The sequence below is a fragment of the Elephas maximus genome, chromosome 19, assembly GCF_024166365.1.
Source record: "Elephas maximus indicus isolate mEleMax1 chromosome 19, mEleMax1 primary haplotype, whole genome shotgun sequence".
In the NCBI taxonomy this organism is placed as follows: Eukaryota; Metazoa; Chordata; class Mammalia; order Proboscidea; family Elephantidae; genus Elephas; species Elephas maximus.
Window position 1 is genome coordinate 42281874 of NC_064837.1, and position 20376 is coordinate 42302249.

General features: G+C 41.8%; 1 non-coding gene across 1 annotated transcript; it reads right to left on the reverse strand.

Annotated features, from left to right (window-relative positions):
* Nucleotides 1-19778: 19778 nt before the first annotated feature.
* On the reverse strand, nucleotides 19779-19849 carry TRNAA-CGC (transfer RNA alanine (anticodon CGC)). The gene has a single exon. It is a non-coding gene; the product is annotated as a tRNA-Ala (tRNA).
* Between the last annotated feature and the right edge of the window lie 527 nt (nucleotides 19850-20376).

Here is a 20376-nt window from a genome sequence, read left to right on the forward strand (position 1 = left end):
AACTGACAGTAACTCAATGATGACAGGGCCGACTTCTTAGTAATCTTACCCATCCCATGTGGTTGCAAGATGGCTGCTTCACCTCCAGGCATTTAATCTATACGCTCCAGGAAGAAAGAAAGTAGAGATAGTTCCAGCTGTGCTCACCCCTTGGTGAGAAGAGCCATATTTAGCAGCAAGCAAGGTTAGGAAAGTGAGTCGTTAGCTTTCTAGTCTCTATAAAGCAGGTGGAAGGAGCCCTGGTAGCACAATTGTTAAGTGCTTGGCTGCTAACTGGAAGGTTGACAGTTCAAACACACCAGCTGCTCCAAGGAAGGAAGATGTGGCAATCTGCTTCCATAAAGATTTACAGCCTTGGAAACCCTATGAGGCAGTTCTATTCTGTCCTATAGGGTTGCTATGAGTTGGAATCAATTCAACGGCACACAACAAGAAACATAGAACAGGTGAGTAAAAGAGCAGTTGGTATTGGATTATCAAGAAACAATGTCTGCCACAACGTCCACACTTAAAATTTCCTAATTATCACCCCAATCCCCCATAACCTGGGGGAGAAAAGGCAACTAAATCGAAAAGTCTTAGTAGAATAGTAAAACTGCTGGCCTAACAAACCTGAACTGATGATGAAATCTTCCTATAATATTGAGAGAAGGGGGTGTATAACTCCTACAATCAACCCCCAAAGTGGATATTCCAATAAAACTACTAACCCCTAATAAGGAGATGCTCTGGTGGCTCAGGGGTTAAGAGCTTGGCTGCTAACCAGCCAGAAGCCAGGCAAAGGGCATACCTGGAAAGTCAATCCATTCATACAAAAGTAGAGCATACAGAGAGTATGCCTCCTGTCTCCAGTCTCCATACATGGTGGGGGCAAGGGAAGGAGGAAGACAAACACAAAGACCATTTCCTAGAAAGGCATCAATGGCAAAGTCAGAGGAATGTATCAAACGAAGGTACCAACAAGGTACAAGAAAGGAACTAGGATTCAGAGTCAAAATATGGGGAGGTTAAGCCACCAGGAAGCTATGAGCAAGGAGCAGTGGAATGGGCAATTAGGTAGGAATTTATGGGAGGTTTGGAAATGGACGCTACAAATACCAGAGACAGGTTTTTACAGCACTTACAAGGGAGCCATGTTTATCAAATGCAACAGAAAGGAGACACCTGCATTTCAGAAACCACCACCCATCTACCTCCTCAGCACATACCATGCTTTTAAGCTGCTTGGAAATAACATGGCTGGGATCAGGATCAAGATCTGCTGGGAGCCAGTAATACAGGCTGGTGGTGAGAGGACATTGAAATGAGGTCAGAAGCTGACTGGTGAGAAGTGGGCCCTGGTGAGAACAACCCAGCAATTCAAAGTATAATGTCCAAAGGGCAAGGTGAGCTCAAGCATGGTCTGGGCAGCTGTTGGTGCTGGCAGGTCCAATCTCACAGAAGGGCAAGGAAAGTCCAAGAGTAGAGATTGTGTGAAGTCAGGAAGGGGCTTGCATTATAAACGGATAAACTCACTCATTGCAAGACCCCAGCTGGTGGCTAGGGTGGTGTGAGCAGGTTCAACCCCTCCCCTCCATGGGAGAAAGTCTGTAAAACTAGGCAACATATCAGGCTCTTGGCTGCTGGAATATCACTCCCTCCACCTCGTAGGGAGCCCAGCCAGGGAGGGCACCAGCCAAGGGGAAATTGTAAAAGATTGGTTTCCAAAGGGCCATGCATAGTGAGGGCAGCCTGGATGGAGACAAGTCAGGTTACAAGCCAAAATCCATTACGGAGAACTATGAATCCAATGCCAAAGAGATCAATACAAATGCGAAAGTCAAAGGCCCAGAGGCAAGATTAATGTTGTGGTGGCAGAGCTAAGTGTTGAGAGTTGGGCAGAGACAGCATCTTAGCAGGAACAAGTCGGGGAACTACAGGACAATTACAGTAAACAGTCCTGCAACAGTCATGGCTCACCTTCATCGACTGGTACACAGGCATGAGGCTGGCTTAAGGGTCAGAACAGGCCTCCAGCCAAGCAGATTTGGATTCCTGGAGCGCCAGGCAGGGAAAAAAGGCCAGAGGCCAGTCTTGGGCTAACAAAGGGAGTAAGGAAAGCTGTGAGTCAGAGGGCAGCCCAGGTTCATTCCTGGACCTGAACTTGTTGTTATTGTTGCTGGCTGCCATCAAGTTGGCCCCTGACTCATAACGATCTCATGAGCAATCAGACCATTGTGATCCACAGGGTTTTCACTGGCTGATTTCCATAAGTAGATTGCCAGGCCTTTCTTCCTAGTCCATCTTAGTCTGGAAGCTCCACTGAAACCCATTCAGCATCATAGCAACACGCAAGCCTCCATTGACAAAACAGGTAGCGGCTGCGCGTGAGCTCCAAAAACCAAACCAAACCAAACCCCATTGCCGTCAAGACGATTTCAGCTCATAGCGACCCTATAAGGCAGAGTGGAACTGCCCCATAGAGTTTCCAAGGAGCACCTGGTGGATCCGAACTACCGACCTTTTGGTTAGCAGCCGTAGCTCTAAACCACTATGCTGCCAGGTCAGAAAACTTAATTCCAAGCTCTACCAAGTGATGGTGCTGCAGCCGCTAATACACTTCCTTCCCTGGTCAAAATTGACTAGAAATAAGATGGGCTTGGGCTCTGGGGTTAACCAGTCAACCTAGCAATGAAGAATTGTGATTGAGAATATCAGGGGAATTAAAAAAATAATAATAATCTGAAGCAGATTTTGCTTCAATTTCAAGGGCCTCAAGTCATATCATTCCTGCTTTGGCTGTTATGTCTGTTTTTAAGTAAACTTGTTATTGAAATACAGCACATATGCAGAAAAGTGCACTACTCAAAAGTGTACAGCTGGATAAATTGTCACAAAATGAAGACACCTGTGTAATCAACATCCAGGTCTAGAAATATAACAATACCTATTTCCGGTTATTGTTACTACCTTCCTCTCCATGTGATTTAAAAAAAAAAAAAAAAGTTTTATTTTGAAATAATTTTAGATTTAGAGAAGAGTTACAGAGACAGTAGAGTTCCCGTGTACTCATCACCCAGTTTACCCTCATGTTAACATCGCATGTAACCACGGCACGCTTATGAAAACTAAGAAATTTACACTGGTACAAATACAACTAAGGAAACTACAGGTTTTATTCAGATTTCACCAGTTACTCTACTAACGTCCTTTTTCTGTACCAGGATCCAATGCAGGACACACACTGAATTTACCCTATGTGACTTTGGAGCTAATCTTTCTGCCCCCTCTTTGACCGCCAACTTCCACATACTCCGTAGCCCGATTACTTGCTTGGCAGTCCTTCTGCTATTTGATCACTAACTTCTGGATCTTCCCTGGTTCTGGGCACTCAGCTTGACTTGTCTCTCCCCATGTTTCTAGGCCCTCCACCAGCTCGCAGCCCCTAGACCTCTCAGCCCTGCATTCTTGATTGGCCTCTGCCCACAGCACGAGATAAGATGTGGGAGGATGTGCAATCAAGGCTTCAAGTCCCAAGGACCCCACTGACAGAATGGCTACAAGAATGCTGCCAAGACCCTGATTTGCCACTTTGAAAAGCCCTTTTACCTAACACACCAGAGCCCACATTTCACACTGCAGAAAGTCACAGGGTTGGATGGCATGGGGAGTGGCCACTGGGGCATCCTTCCCCTATTCATCACGAGAACAAGCCACCTCTGAGAAAAAAGACAAAACAAACCAACCAACCAGGTTGTCTTCTTTTTAAACATTCCAGAGGGATTTTACAAGATCTTCTCATCATTCTCGATTAGAACTAATTTTTCCCACCTAAGTCTCTTTTTTTCTCATTCCGTTCTCATGACTCATAGTAACCTGAAGAGGCTGGATTCTAAGTCTTGTCACTAATTAAGCATATAAGGATAATCAGGGCTCACTAGTAGAGTTGTCAGGTCATCTCAACCCACTAGATTCCTGCTAATTTTCTAAATTGCCCACCCCAGTGACTTTTTCATCAGTGCACAAGGCGGCAGTGGAGCTAGTTCTGATTTCTTACGTTATCACTGATAACTTGACAGCAAATATACAGTAATAATAAGTAATAAGACAACAGGAAAACAAGTTCAAATAGCCCAGCAGTTGTAATTTCACTAGAATGTCAGCAGTCACCTCAAGAATCAAATCCAGGTAGCTCAAAGTTTATCACCTGATCAGCCCAAAGCAGCTATAAAACCAGTCAACCAATCTGATTACCAAACCAATGCAAGGCAGTCCTCTGGAGAGAAAGGGAAGAGAATCCAAAACTAGTTCATTAAAATACCCAGTAAATACACATATCCTGGTATGTTGTCGTTATTGCCATCAGCTGCATCTTACGGAAATCTGACATTAGTAGTTTGACCCAGTACAGTCTATTGTTCTCATGTAACAAGAAGTCCAGAGGTGGATGGTCCAGAGGTGATGCAGCTACTAAAGACAGTCAGTAAGGGCCCAGGTTCCTTATAGCTTTTGCTCTACCACCTTTGGCATATGGCTTTCCTCCTTGAGAAAGCATCAAAGCTAGGTCACAACATAGCTCCACTTAAGTTACATTCACTTTATAAAAAGAAAAACCATGACGCTATTTTTTAAAAAGTAAACAGTACAGAGAATTTTTTTTTTTTAAGCCTTAAAAATGACCTCTAATCCAATCAGCTGGAAATTTGGTAACCATTTCTGATAGTTCACCATGCATTTCTGGTTGTTTTTGTTAGGTGTCATCGAGTCAGTTCTGACTCATAGTGACTAAGTCCAACAGAACAAAACACTGCCCCATCCTGTACCATCCCTACAATCATTGTTATGCTTAAGCCCATTATTGTAGCCACTGTGTCAATCCATCTCATTGAGGGTCTTCTTTTTTGCTGACCCTCTACTTTACCAAGCATGATGTCCTTCTCCAGGAACTAATCCCTCCTGATAACAAGTCCAAAGTATGTGAGATGTATTATGTGTGACACCATATATTATATATAGATAAAAGAATGGATGGATGGGCAGACAAAATAAATAGGTAAATACATAAACAACAAGGCTGTGCTATACATGCTATTTTTAGTTAAATTAAACTTTTCTTACACTAAAAATTGAAGCTATAGGGGGAGTACAATACTTGTACAGGCTTTAAAATATTCCTGTGTTACATTTGGAAACCCTGGTGGTGTAGCGGTTAAGTGCTACAGCTGCTAACCAAGAGGTCAGCAGTTTGAATCCGCCAGGTGCTCCTTGGAAACTGTATCAGGCAGTTTTGCTCTGTCCTATAGGGTCAATATGAGTTGGAATCGACTCAACAGCAGTGGGTAGTAGGGTATATTACCTTTATACGTTAAAGACATCTTGGCTAAGTATAAAATTCTTGGGTCTGTCCGTGCTTCCCCTCAGATCTCCACTGAAACTTGTCCAATGTCTTCTGGCATTAGGTACGGCTGTGGAGAAATCTAAACCTCATGGCTCCAATCATGGCTTCTTTTCAAAACTGTGATGCTTACTTTTAAGGAAATCTGTTTCTTACTGATACCTGAGAAGAAAGTGTTGCACTGCAGCACATCCTCACCTATTGATCCAGATTTCACAGTGAGGCAAGCATGCGTGATAGTTCAGACTTTGGGGTTGTAGCCATTTTTTTCTTTTCTTAAAGACGGAGTTTCATGGTTGTTGTTTTCCCTGAATATGGGGAAAGGGAATGGAATAAAAAAGACTTTATCATCTCTGATAATAAGTTCCTACATGTTTTGGTGAGTTAAGGAACAATGAGTAGAAACCTTAAAGGAGGAGTCCTGGGTGGTAATGCACTCAGCTGCTAACTGAAAGATGGAGGTTTAAGTCCACTCAGAGGCACCTCAGAAGAAACATTCAGGGATCTACTTCCAAAAAATCAGCCATTAAAAACTCTATGGAGAGGCGGAGCCAAGATGGCGGAATAGACAGACGCTTCCAGCGAGCTCTCTTTACAAGAAAGACCCAAAAAAACAAGTGAAACGAGTATATTTGTGACAAGCTGGGAGCCCTGAGCTTCAAAGGCAAGCTTATAAAATGAACTGAGGGGTAAGGGGCAGAAGAGAATGTTCAGAAGTGGAGACTGATCCGCAGGGAGCCCTCAGGCACCATTCCCCGAGCGGCAGCAGCGGGCTGGTACTAGCATTCAGCTGCAGTTTCCTCAGGAAAAAGCAGCCAGCCACACAGCTTACTCACACCTCCGGAACCTGAGAATGGTGCTCTTGGCAAAAGCTAAGTACTTGCATATATTTTACCATGCATCCCCCCACTCCCAGGCCGGCTTCAGCAGCTGAATTCCCTGGGCCTGAGTTAGGCACTGTTGAGCACCTAGAGCCATTCTCCCAGCCTTGGGGAAGGAAAAAATTTGCAACTGGGGGAAAAGATAATTTCCTATCTCCACTAATTGGGGGGGCCACTCCTGTCCATGCATAAACCGTCCATGGACTTTGAGTGCCTTTCCCTTCTACATGGGCCTGTGTGGGCCTATTTCAGGAGAATAGGCCCTTGTTGGCAGACTCCAACCATTTCAGCTATGCAGCGGAGAGGTGAGTGTTTGATATTTGACATTGCTTTGCCTATTAAACAAGGTCCTCACCTACCCACATCAGGGACCTAAGGACTGGTAACTCCCCTCAGGTCACCCAGCGACCCACAACAGAGGTCCAAAGAAAACTGGTACCTCCCAGTCCTTACAACCAAAAACTTTGGGTGCCCATGGTCCATCTGCAGAACCCACCCACCTGCACACTCTAGGAAACAGGGACATGCTTTCCTCAGGGACACTCGGGGGTTGGTTCTCAGCCCCCTGCCTTGTTCAGACCGTGACCCCCTCCTGCAATCAGATACCGGTATATATGCCAATCACCCCTGCCTCTGTAAGACTGTAGGGCAGAGCCTGTACCACACACTTGATGGTCAGCTACCTGGAAACCTGAGCTGAATTCATACAAGAAAACTGAATGGACTCCTAGACTGATATACCTAATAACACCTCTAGCCATCTGGGGACAGGACACCAGAGCTCCAAAGGCGAAAATAATCAAGCTAGCTCACTCAAGCAACCCATAGGGGTATACCAGAACAAAACAAAGCAAGAAGTGACGACACAGTAAGCAAGCATGAACTAATACAATAACTTATAGATGGCTCGGAGACAACAGTCAATAACAAGTCCCATAAAGAAACAGGCCATGATCACCTCAACAGGCTCACAAAACAAAGAATCCAGGGATCCTCTACATGAAAGTGCATTCCTAGAATTACCAGAGCCAGAATACAAAAGTTTAACATACAGAACCCTTCAAGACATGAGGAAGAAAATGAGGCAATACAGAGAACAAGCCAAGGAACACACAGATAAAGCAATTGGAGAAATTAGGAAGATTATTCAGGAACTTAATAAAAAGTTTAATAAGTTGGAAAAATCCATAGGCAGCAATCAGAAATTCAGAAGATTAACAATAAAATTACAGAAGTAGACAATAGAAAGTCAGAGGAGCAGAACTGAGCAAGTAGAAGCTAGAATTTCTGAACTCAAAGATAAATTACTTGGCACTAACATATTTGAAGAAAAATCAGATAAAAGAATTTCAAAAAAATGAAGAAACCTTGAGAAGCACGTGGGACTCTATCAAGAGAAATAACCTACGAGTGATTGAAGTATCAGAACATGGAGGGATAACAGAAAATATAGAAAGATTTGTTGGCAGAAAACTTCCCTGATATTGTGAAAGATGACAAGAGATCTATCCAAGATGCTCATTGAACTCCATATAAAGTAGATCTTAAAAGAAAGTCACCAAGACATATTATAATCAAGCTTGCCAAAACCAAAGATAAAGAGAGAATTACAAGAGCAGCGAGGGATAAATGAAAAGTCGCCTACAAAGGAGAGCCAATAAGAATAAGCTTGGACTGCTCGGCAGAAACCATGCAGGCAAGAAGGCAATGGGATGACATATATAAAAAATTGAAAGAAAAAAATTGCCTGCCAAGAATCATATACCCATCAAAACTGTCTCTTAAATATGAAGGTGAAATTAAGACATTTCCAGATAAACACAAGTTTAGGGAATTTATAAAAACCAAACCAAAACTACAATAAATACTAAAGGGAGTTCTTTGATTAGAAAATCAAAAGTATTAGGTATCAACCCAAGACTAGAACACTGGGCAGAGCAACCAGAAGTCAACCCAGACAGGGAAATCCAAAAAAACATAGCAAGATCATAAAAAAATAAAAAAGCTCAAAACAGGGTAACAGCAATGTTATTATATAAAAGAAGACAACATTAAAATAATAAAGAGGGACTAAGAAATGTAATCATACACCTTCCATATGGAGAGGAAGATAAGGTGATACAAAGAAATAAAAGTTAGGTGTAAATTTAGAAAAATAGGGGTAAATAATAAGGTAACCATAAAGGAGACAAAGTATCCTATTCATCAAAATAAAATACAAGAAAAAAATAGCAGCTCAGCAGAAACAAAATCAACAACAAAAAATATGAGGAAAGGACAATATATATAAAGAAAATCTACTCGGCACATAAAATCAAGTGGGAAAAAGGAACTGTCAACAACACACAAAAAAAGACATCAAAAGGACAGCACATACCTATCCATAATTACCCTGAATGTAAATGGACTAAATGCACCAATAAAGAGACAGACAGTGGCAGAATGGATTAAAAAACAAGATCCATCTATGTGCTGCCTACAAGAGACACACCTTAGACTTAGAGACACAAACTAAAACCCAAAGGATGGAAAAAAATATATCAAGCAAACAACAATCAAAAAAGGGCAGGAGTGGCAATATTAATTTCTGACAAAATAGACTTTAAAGTTAAACCCATCATAAAGGATAAGGAATGACACTATATAATGATTAAAGGGACAATGCACCAAGAAGATATAACCATATTAAATATTTACGCACCCAATGACAGGGCTGCAAGATACATAAAACAAACTCTATCAGCATGGAAAAGTGAGATAGACAGCTCCACAATAATAGTAGGAGACTTCAACACACCAGTTTCGGTGAAGGACAGGACATCCAGAAAGAAGCTCAATAAAGACACGAAAGATCTAAATGCCACAATCAACCGACTTGACCTCACAGGCATATACAGAACACTCCACCCAACAGCAACCAAGTATACTTCTTTTCTAGTGCACATGGAACATCCTCTATTATAGACCAGATGTTAGGTCATAAAGCAAGCCTTAGCAGAATCCAAAACACTGAAATATTACAAAGGATCTTCTCTGACCATAAGGCCATAAAAGTGGAAATCAATAACGGGAAAAGAAATCAAACACTTGGAAACTGAACAATACCCTGCTCAAAAAAGACTGGATTATAGAAGACATTAAGGATGGAATAAAGAAATTCAAAGAATCCAATGAGAATGAAAACACTTCCTATCAGAGCCTTTGGGACACAGCAAAAGCGGTGCTCAGAGGCCAATTTATATCAATAAATGCACACATCCAAAAAGAAGAAAGGGCTAAAATCAAAGAATTATCCCTACAACTTGAACAAATGGAAAGAGAGCAACAAAAGAAACCCACAGGCACCAGAAGAAAACAAATAATAAAAATTAGAGCTGAACTAAATGAAATAGAAAACAGAAAAACAATTGAAAGGATTAACAAGACCAAAAGCTGGTTTTTTGAAAAAATCAACAAAATTGATAAACCACTGGCCAAACTGACAAAAGAAAAACAGGAGGGGAAGCAAATAACCCGAATAAGAAATGAGATGGGCGATATTACAACAGACCCAAGTGAAATTAAAAGAATCATATCAGATAACTATGAGAAATTGTACTCTAACAAATTTGAATACCTAGAAGAAATGGATGAATTCCTAGAAACACACTACCTACCTAAACTAACACAAACAGAGGTAGAACAACTAAATAGACCCATAACAAAAGAAGAGATTGAAAAGGTAATCAAAAAATTCCCAACAAAAAAAAAGCCCTGGTCTGGACGGCTTCACTGCAGAGTTCTACCAAACTTTCAGAGAAGAGATAACACCACTACTACTAAAGGTATTTCAGAATATAGAAAGGGACGGAATACTACCAAACTCATTCTACGAAGCCACCATATCCTTGATACCAAAACCAAGTAAAGACACCACAAGAAAGGAAAACTATAGACCTATATCCCTCATGAACGTAGATGCAAAAATCCTCAGCAAAATTCTAGCCAATAGAATTCAACAACATATAAAAAAAATAATTCACCATGACAAAGTGGGATTCATATCAGGTATGCAGGAATGGTTCAACATTAGAAAAACAATTAATGTAATCCACCACATAAATAAAACAAAAGACAAGAATCACATGATTTTATCAATTGAAGCAGAAAAGGCATTTGACAAAGTTCAACACCCATTCATGACAAAAAAAACTCTCAGCAGAACAGGAATAGAAGGAAAATTCCTCAACATAATAAAAGGCATTTATACAAAGCCAAAAGCCAACATCACCCTAAATGGAGAAAGCCTGAAAGCATTCCCATTGAGATCGGGAGCCAGACAAGGATGCCCTTTATCACCACTCTTATTCAACATTGTGTTGGAGGTCCTAGCCAGAGCAATTAGGCTAGATAAATAAATAAAGGGCATCCAGATTGGTAAGGAAGAAGTAAAATATCTCTATTTGCAGATGACATGATCTTATACATAGAAAACCCTAAAGAATCCTCAAGAAAACTACTGAAACTAATAGAAGAGTTCAGCAGAGTATCAGGATACAAGATAAACCTACAAAAATCAGTTGGATTCCTCTACACCAACAAAAAGAACACTCAAGAGGAAATCACCAAATCAATGCCATTTACAGTAGCCCCCAAGAAGATAAAATACTTAGGAATAAATCTTACCAGAGATGTAAAAGACTTATACAAAGAAAACTACAGTATACTTCTGCAAGAAACTGAAAGAAACTTACTTAAGTGGAAAAACATAGCTTGCTCATGGATAGGAAGACTTAACATTATAAAAATGTCTATTCTACCAAAAGCGATCTATACATTTAATGCAATTCCGATCCAAATCCCAATGATATTCTTTAATGAGATGGAGAAAAAAAATCACCAACTTCATACGGAATGGAAAGAGGCCCCAGATAAATAAGGAATTACTGAAAAAGAGGAACAAAGTGGGAGGCCTCACACTACCTGATTTTAGAACCTATTATACCGCCACAGTAGTCAAAACACCTGATAATAGTACAACAACAGGCACATAGACCAACGGAACAGAATTGAGAATCCAGACATAAATCCACCCACATATGAGCAGTTGATATTTGACAAAGGCCCCAAAACAGTTAAATGGGGAAAAAACAGCCTTTTTAACAAATGGTGCTGGCATAACTGGATATCCATCTATAAAAAAACAAAACAAGACCCATACCTCACTCCATGCACAAAAACGAGCTCAAAATGGATCAAAGACCTAAATATAAAATCTAAAACAATAAAGATCACGGAAGAAAAAATAGGTACAACGTTAGGAGCCCTAATACATGGCATAAACAGTATAGAAAACATTCTAAAGAATGTAGAAGAAAAACTAGATAACTGGGAGCTCCTAAAAATCAAACACCTGTGCTCATCCAAAGACTTCACCAAAAGAGTAAAAAGACTACCCTACAGACTGGGAAAAAGTTTTTAGCTATGACATTTCTGATCAGTGCCTGATCTCTAAAATCTACATGATACTCCAAAAACTCAACTACAAAAGACAAATAACCCAATTAAAAAATGGGCAAAAGATATGAATAGACACTTCACTAAAGAAGACATTTTGGTAGCTAACAGACACATGAGGAAATGTTCACGATCATTAGCTATTAGAGAAATGCAGATCAAAACTATAATGAGATTTCATCTTACTCCAACAAGGCTGGCATTAATCCAAAATAATAAATGTTGGAGAGGCTGTGGAGAGATTGGAATACTTATACACTGCTGGTGGGAATGTAAAATGGTACCACCACTTTAGAAATCGATTTGGTGCTTCCTTAAAAAGCTAGAAATAGAACTACCATACGACCAGCAATCCCACTCCTCGGAATATATCCTAGAGAAATAAGAGCCTTTACGTGAACAGATATATGCACACCCATGTTTATTGCAGCACAGTTTACAATAGCAAAAAGATGGACGTAACCAATGTGCCCATCAACAGGAGAATGGATAAATAAATTATGGTATATTCACACAATGGAATACTACGCATCGATAAAGAACAGTGAGGAATCTGTGAAACATTTCATAACATGCAGGAACCTGGAAGGCATTATGCTGAGTGAAATTTAGTCAGCTGCAAAAGGACAAACATCGTATAAGATCACTGTTATAAGAACTTGAGAAATAGTTTAAACTGAGAAGAAAACATTCTTTTGTGGTTACGAGGTGGGGGAGGGAGGAAGGGTGAGAGACAGGTATTCACTGATTAGATAGTAGATAAGAACTACTTTAGGTGAAGGGGAAAACAACACACAATACAGGGGAGGTCAGCACAACTGGACTAAACCAAAAGCAAAGAAGTTTCCTGAATAAACTGAATGCTTTGAAGGCCGGTGTAGCAGGGGCAGGGGTTTAGGTACCATGGTTTCAGGGTACATCTAAGTCAATTGGCATAATAAAATCTATTAAGAAATCATTCTGCATCCCACTTTGGAGAGTGGCGTCTGGGGTCTTAAACGCCAGCGAGGAGCCATCTAAGATGCATCAATTGGTCTCAGCCCACCTGGATCAAAGGAGAATGAAGAACACCAAGGACACAAGGCATTTACGAGCCCAAGAGACGGAAAGGGCCACATGAACCCTTCTACAGTTAACTACGTGTTGTTCAGAACAATGTTGGTCGCTCTGCTCTAGGCACATTGGGTTTCAAGGAACAAACTCATTTCAAATGGCTCTGGTAAAGTGGAGTTTATTCTAAATGTACAGATAACAGTCAATTAGAAATCTAAAGCCTCATTGAGACAAGTACCAAGGCTATGCTAATGTCACCATCTCTCAGGGACTCTGTGGTTCCATCTTAACCTCTTTCAGCTACTAACAACTTAGCTCGTGGTAGTTTTCCATTACCTTCACTAAGACCTTGTCCCTGAACAAATGGGACGTTGGGGCTGTGCGTGTATTTGCATGAGAGGTAAAGGGACTGGTCCAGATGACCTGAGGAGTACTTCAGTGGTGTTATCTTCCTAGGACTGCCGTAACAAATTACTACAAACCAGGTGGCCTAAAACAACAGAAATTTAGTCTCTCACAGTCCTGGAAACCCAGAAGTCCTAAATCAAGGTAGCGCCAGGGTTGATTCCTTCAAGGGACTCTGAGGCAGAAACCATCCCGTGTCTCTCTCTTAGTTTCTGGTGATTGCCAACAACCCTTGGTATTCCTTGACTTGTAGATCTATCACTCCAGCCTCTGCCTCCATTTTCACATGTGTTCTTTTCTGTGTATCTGTGTCTTCATGTGGTCTTCTTGTAAGGACAATAGCCATTGGATTTAGGGCCCACCCTAGTCCAGTATGACCTCATCTTGACTAATTACATCTACAAAGACCCTATTTCCAAATAATGTCACATTCTGAGGTTCTAGGTAGACATGAATTTTGGGGGGACACCATTCAACCCAGCACAGCCTTATATTCCCATTTCTCCCCTGAAGAAATGGGAATATAAGGCTCTGGGCAGGTAAGAGTGAAAAAACTTGTCAGAATCTTGAGCCTAATTTGTGCCGATCGCTGGGATTCAGATGTACCCAGACATGTTAAGTGAACTCGTGGGGAAGGCCCACCTGAAGGCTTTTTAAATTAGAATCCCAGAAACCTCCTGAGAAAGAATTCATCCTACAGAAATAGAGTCAAAATAAAAAGTCGGTACCAGTATCAAAGACTTACATAAACTAACAGAAAAGACAATTTGGGAGTCAGCATGATCTGTCACGCAAATCCAGCTCCAGTCTCAGCACCCTCCCTGCCCAAACCAAGTCAAAGTCCTATGGGGAATTCATTTCTTCGGGTTTTCTTTTTGTTTTTGTTTTAACAATGACTATGTATTTCTTTTACAGCAAAAATAAAATTTACTTAAAGAGAGAGGGTTTATGCTGAGAGAGGGCTACAAGGGTGAAAGAGGAACCCTTCATTAACTTTTTTTTGGGACCCAGAACCTCTCCTTTTGTCAGCTGCCACTGTCTTGTACCCTCTTTGGAGGAACCACGTTCAAGCTTGGAAACAGATGTTTTCATTCTACTCTCTGCACTCTGCTTCTTGAATGACACCCTCCACACTAGTAACAGCAGATGGCTGCTCACATCACCACAGCAGTGTTCCCATCTGTCTGTCTGTCTTCTATAGCAATTTGTGAGCCTCAGAAACTGGTGTTTTCAATGCATTTATGCTTCTTTTATGGCAAATCACCACCCACACAAAGCAAAACACCAAGATGGCAACATCAATGGCATAGGCCCAAGCAGAATGACTCAATAATCATATACAAGCCAGCTCAGTGTGAGCCTAGTGTAGCAGCTACAAGTACCTGAGAGATAACAACGTCCTGTCTAGACTGGGTTTATATGTGGAAGCCAGTTGTGGGTACAGAGCCAAGAAGCACTGTGACAGTCACTTGGATAAGTCTAGAATCCAGGACAAGGGATAAGGGAGTGGATCAGATTCAGGATAGGATCCTGGGGGCAGTTGTGAGGACAGAGGAAAGAAAGGGTCCAAAAGCAGGAGAATGGTCTTGAGCAGGGATCAGTAAACTTTTTCTATAAAAGACCAAATAGCAAGTATTCTAGGCTTTGTGGGCCATATAGTCTACATCGTGACTACTTAACTCTGTTGAAAATAACCATAGATAATACATAAATGAATGGGCATGATTGTGATCCAATAAAACTGTATTTATGGACATTGAAATCTGAACTTCATAAATTTTCATGTGTCGTGGAAGATTCTTCTTCTGAAAAAAAATTTTTTTTGAACCATTTAAAAATGTAAAACCCATTCTTAGCTCATGGTCTGCTATACAAAAATAAGTAGAAATTTTAACTGAAACTATATACTATATTAACCTAAAGATAAAAAAATTAAGTAATATTTAGCAGGATCCTACTGTGCTGTCATTAACCAAAGAGAACTATATAACTCACGTTTCCTTTTTTGCTTTGGCTACTAGAAAATACAATTGAAATTTTAGTGCTCAAGGACAAGCTCAGAGTGCTTAAATACCCCCGTCACCTGGCTATCACATGGCAGGCAGGATTTAAATCTGGCAAGCCCAACCAACCCTCACGCTGATGCTTTTACCACACACTGGTAATAAAAAGTAAATGAATTTATTGGAGATCACTAATGACCCCACTGGGAACTGAGGGAAGAGATTTGAAGCCCTGCTTTTGAGAGGTAGTATCCTCAGAACTGGAGCCCTGGCGGCACAATGGTTAAGAGCTAAACCTGTTGCTGTTGAGTCGATTCTGACTCATAGTGACCCTATGATGACCCTATAGCACAGAAGGTCCTGTAGGGTTTCCAAGGAGCGGCTGGTGGATTCAAACTGCCAAACTTTTGGTTTTGGTTTGGGCAGTGAGGTGAGGTGCAGAATCTCCCCACTGAGGTTCTGCCCTCTCCCTGCTCTAGGCCTGGAGGTCTGGGTGGTTTCAGAGGGAAAGTATACATCCCTGAGGAAGCTGTGTGATTTCCTGGATAGAATCACACACTCATCACCATGGATGGAGAAATTCTGGTCTCCACAGGCACCCTCCACTGCTTCAGTTAATGGAGCATATTATTTCCACCAGCTCCTCAGGCCAAGGGCTCTGCCGCAGAACTGAAAGGTCAGGAGCACTGTTCCTCACCACCTGAGGCCTGGGGAGGCTGGCGGCTGAGGACTCCCACCCGGACAATTACACCCACTAAGAGCACAGGCTCCCTGAGGCCTGCCTCCCCCGGCTTGACATTTCCTCTTCAATTACCAAACCTTGCTTTTTACATCTCTTTCAGGAGCTGATTCATCTTTTCAAGCCATATAACTGGCATTTTGGGGTTCCCTGGATTCTCATACACGCTGAGAGTTTTCTCAAGTAGTATATAATGGAAAAAAACTGAGGCCTAAATCAATTGAATTTAGCATGTGTTCTTTGATGTCTTTCTGTCCACAAACAACTGGGCAGCATTGTGGTGGACCCAGGGTTCCCTGTCCAAAGCCAGAAACATACATCACTACCTATCACATGAAGCTTGTTTAGGAAATCTCTAGAAGCCATGGTTAAGAATTTTTAAAAAGAGAAAAGAGCGGTGTAGGGAGGCCTTAAGCCCTCACCTTGTACAGTCCCAGGGATCCTCCCATCTAGCAGGTTCTGGGAAGACAGCATCCCCTCCTGGCCACTTAAATCTTCTGCCTGGTACCATTGGAGCCCCTGTCCATCCTGCAGAAAGGAATTTTAGCCAATTGCTACTGATGATGCTTATACTGGGAAGTCGCTTGTCTGCTTCTATCTTCCTACAAAGGCTGGGGAGAGAGCCTTCTCTCCACCAGGATTAAGTGGAGAATGTAACTTTACTATATTCCCAAGAAGAGGACCTCCTGTGTCTGTTCTTCATTAAGGAACCCAAGACAAGTTCCCCTTTGAAGCTGGATTGGAGGACATTTGAGTGTCACCATCTGTGATGCATCCAAAAGTTTCTCTCCTCATTAATAATTAATTTGTATCTCAAGACAGAGCCCAGGAGACTCAAGTTCAAGGGGAAATTCTAACCTACCCCAAGAATTCCCCCCAGGGATGGGTGATATAGATTGTCCCCCTCTCTTTGCTGAGATTTGATTTTGATTTCCCAAGACTCAACCATAAGTTTCAAAGTACTCTTCTCTAATACCCCAAGAGATCTATCAAAACCCAAGGTAAATAGTATTCCTGGCAACATGCCCCACTGAGCCAAAATTCCCACCCGAGCATATGATTAGCCTTCTCCATTGAAACCACACTGCTCTCATGTATTTATACACACATATATAGAAATATATTTACAGTTCTTTATTAATAATTATAGGAGCTCTAACGGCACAGTGGTTAAGGGCTTGGCTACTAACCGAAAGGTTGGTGGTTCAAACCACCAGCCACTCCACAGAAGATGTGGCAGTCTGCTTCCATGAAGATTATAGCCTTGGAAATCCCATGGGGCAGTTCTACTCTGTACTATAGGGTCTCCATGAGTCAGAATCAACTCGACAACGAGTTGTTTTAATTAATAATAATTTTTTTTTTTTTTTTTAAGCCTAGAAGCATTAGGTCTCAAAAGCAATGACAGACAATTTAGGAGTGAAATCTAGGAATGAGGCAATGTACAAGTTAGAAGCCAGAAGGACTGGCAGCAGGTTGTTGTATGATGTATTACAACAAGGGGTTCAGAATTAGGCTGTGAATCGCGAGACGATGTTGTAAGTCCAACTTTATATGCTGCTACTGTGAAAGGCCTGGCAATGTACTTCCAAAAATCAGCCAGTGAAATCTGTATGGATCACAACAGTCTGATCCTTAACCCATCCTGGAACTGGCACAGGACCAGGCAGCATTTCATCCATTTGTGCATGAGGCCCCATGAGTCGTGGCCGACTCAGCGGATAACAACTGTGTAACCTGGGGCAGGCCCAACAACTTAAAGGGTGAGTACAGAGCCAGACAGGGTGGCCAGTGAGGAATGGGTCAGCTGATCACAAAATGGCTGGATGTCCCTAGCTCCACACTGAACTGAGCCTAGAGTCACTTCCTTTTTATGCCTATGCTTATGCTTTGTTCGAAACTGCACTGAAATGGGAAGGGTTGGGAGGAAGTTGAGGCGGGGACACTTAAGATGAATGGGCTGCCCCTAGAGTTCACCTTGATTGATGGTAATTGAAATCATCTATCCAGGCCCCAAGTACACCTTAATGAAATTTCAATATCCGGAAGCTACACCCTCAGAGAGTTTGCAACCGTCTCTCTCCTTGCACAATTCTACCAAGTACATTATTTGTCTATTAAACCTTGATACACCTTTGGGGACTCCATGGACTGCCCTGCTAAAGACAAAAAAAGAGCACAGCCTCTATTTTGGGCTGCCCTACGAAGCTGGGTTTTGACCTGATATGACTATTACAGTTCATTTAGCATCACTGCCATGCACCATGCTAATTAGAACTTGGGGACTCTTAAAATCACTGGATTATGCAGTGTTTCCTCCCAAGCTTTCCTGCGTCGTGGCCCAAGTCCTTATGAAATTTGTGTTCAATGAATAAGGAGGGGCAGGAAAGGACAGTAGGTAGAGATGAGCAAGAATCTTACACTGTTCACAGCATAAACAAGCTCTTCAAATAGTCTTTTGTCCATTCATTCCACAAACACTTACTGAGCCCCTATTGCATGCAATGAAACCCTGGTGATGTAGTGGTTAAGTGCTACAGCTGCTAACCTAAAGGGTGAGCGGTTCGAATGCGCCAGGTGGTCCTTGGAAACTCTCCGGGGCAGTTCTACCCTGTCCTATAGGGTCACTATGAGTTGGAATCAACTCAACGGCACTGGGTTTGGGTTTTTTTTTGGTATTGTATGCAAGGCACTAATTATTCCAGGCCCTGAGGATACCAAAGGCCAAATCCGTTGTGTAGAGTCAATTCCAACTCATACGAACCTATAGGACAGAGTAGAACCTCCTTCACGGGATTCCAAGGACCAGCTGGTGGGTTCGAACTGCCTACTTTGTGGTTAGTCGGTGAGCTCTTAGGGCTCCAGCTCTGAAGATACGGCCTCTCAAAAGCAGGGCTTCAAACTGGTTCGTTGGGGTTGAAACCCTTGCTGGGAATTTGCATTTCTAACAAGTTCCCAGGTGATACTAGTGCTGCTGGTTAGGGACCACTTCTGAGAACTGCTAGTAGAGCCCTGATTCTCAAAATTTATTATACATAAAGAATTACCTAGGAATCTTCTTAAACTGTAGGTTCTGATTCAGTGTATCTGGGGTAGAAATGCAAATCTCGACAAGGGTTCTAATTGGAATGAACTGGTTCAAAGTCCTACTCAAAAGTACACATTCTAGTGGAGGGAGGCAAATGCCAAACAAATGGAAATGAATAAATATTTTCAGGTGCTGATAAGTACAATCAAGAAAAAAACAGAGTAAGAAGGTGGAGAGTGGATTGGAGACAGAGGAGTTCGCCAGGATTGATGGAAAGATCTCTCTAAGGAGGTGGCATTCTGGTTAAGAGCTGAAGGATGGGAAAGAGATCTCTGACAAGATCTGAGGGAAGAGTATTCTGAGGAGGCAGAGCAAGTATAAATAAACTAAGTCAGGAGAGAACATGGCATGTTTGAGGGTCAGAAAGAAAGTCAGTATGAATGAGTATGGAGAAAGAAAAAGCAAATGAAGCTAGGGAGGTAAGCTGGGACCAGATCTTTTAGGATCTTATATAGGACAAGGAACAGAACTTGAGTGTGGTTTTTTTTTCCTCCCTAAATGAAATGTTGGTATTGTTATTTTTGGCTACCATCGAGACAGTCCCCAACTTAGAGCGACCCCATGTATAATGGAACAAAACACTGCAGATCCATAGGGTTTTCACTGGCTGATTTTAGAAGTTGGTCACTAGGCCTTTCTTTCTAGTACATCTTAGTCTGGAAGCTTTGCTAAAAACCTGTTCAGCATCGTAGCAACATGCAAGCCACCAGTGAGAGATGGGTGGTGGCTGCACAAGAGGTGCATTAGCCAGGAATTGAACCTGGCTGTCCCGCATGCGAGGCAAAAATTCTACCATTGAACCACCAATGCCTCATTCCTAAATAAAATGGAAACCATTAAAGTATTTTAAGCAGAAATATAGCAGATGATGAGGGGAGAAAGGAAGACCAAAAAAAAAAAAAAAATCCTTTAAGACCAGTTAGGAATTTGTTACAGGAGTCCAGGAGAGAAATAACAATGATTTGTACTGGGTAGGAGCAGTGGAGATGGAAAAATGTGAAAACAGTCCACAGAGTGTATTAATGGATTACATCAGGGGGCATGTAAAAAGAGAGCTGAGGTTTTTGGCCTGAGCAATGGGGTGGATCTGAGCACTGTTTCCTAAGATGAAGAGGGTTGAGTGGGAGATTGAATTGGGGGAAATCAACAAGAGTTGTGTTTTAACCACAGTTTGGTTGACGTGACAATTGGACATCCAAGGTGAAAAATTGAGGTAGAGTCATATGCTCATGGGATAGGCTTGTGATGATACATAAACACATGGAGGATGAGATCATAAGGGAGAGAATACAGGTAGAAAGAAAGGCCACCAAGGACAGAACTCAGGGTATTGAGAG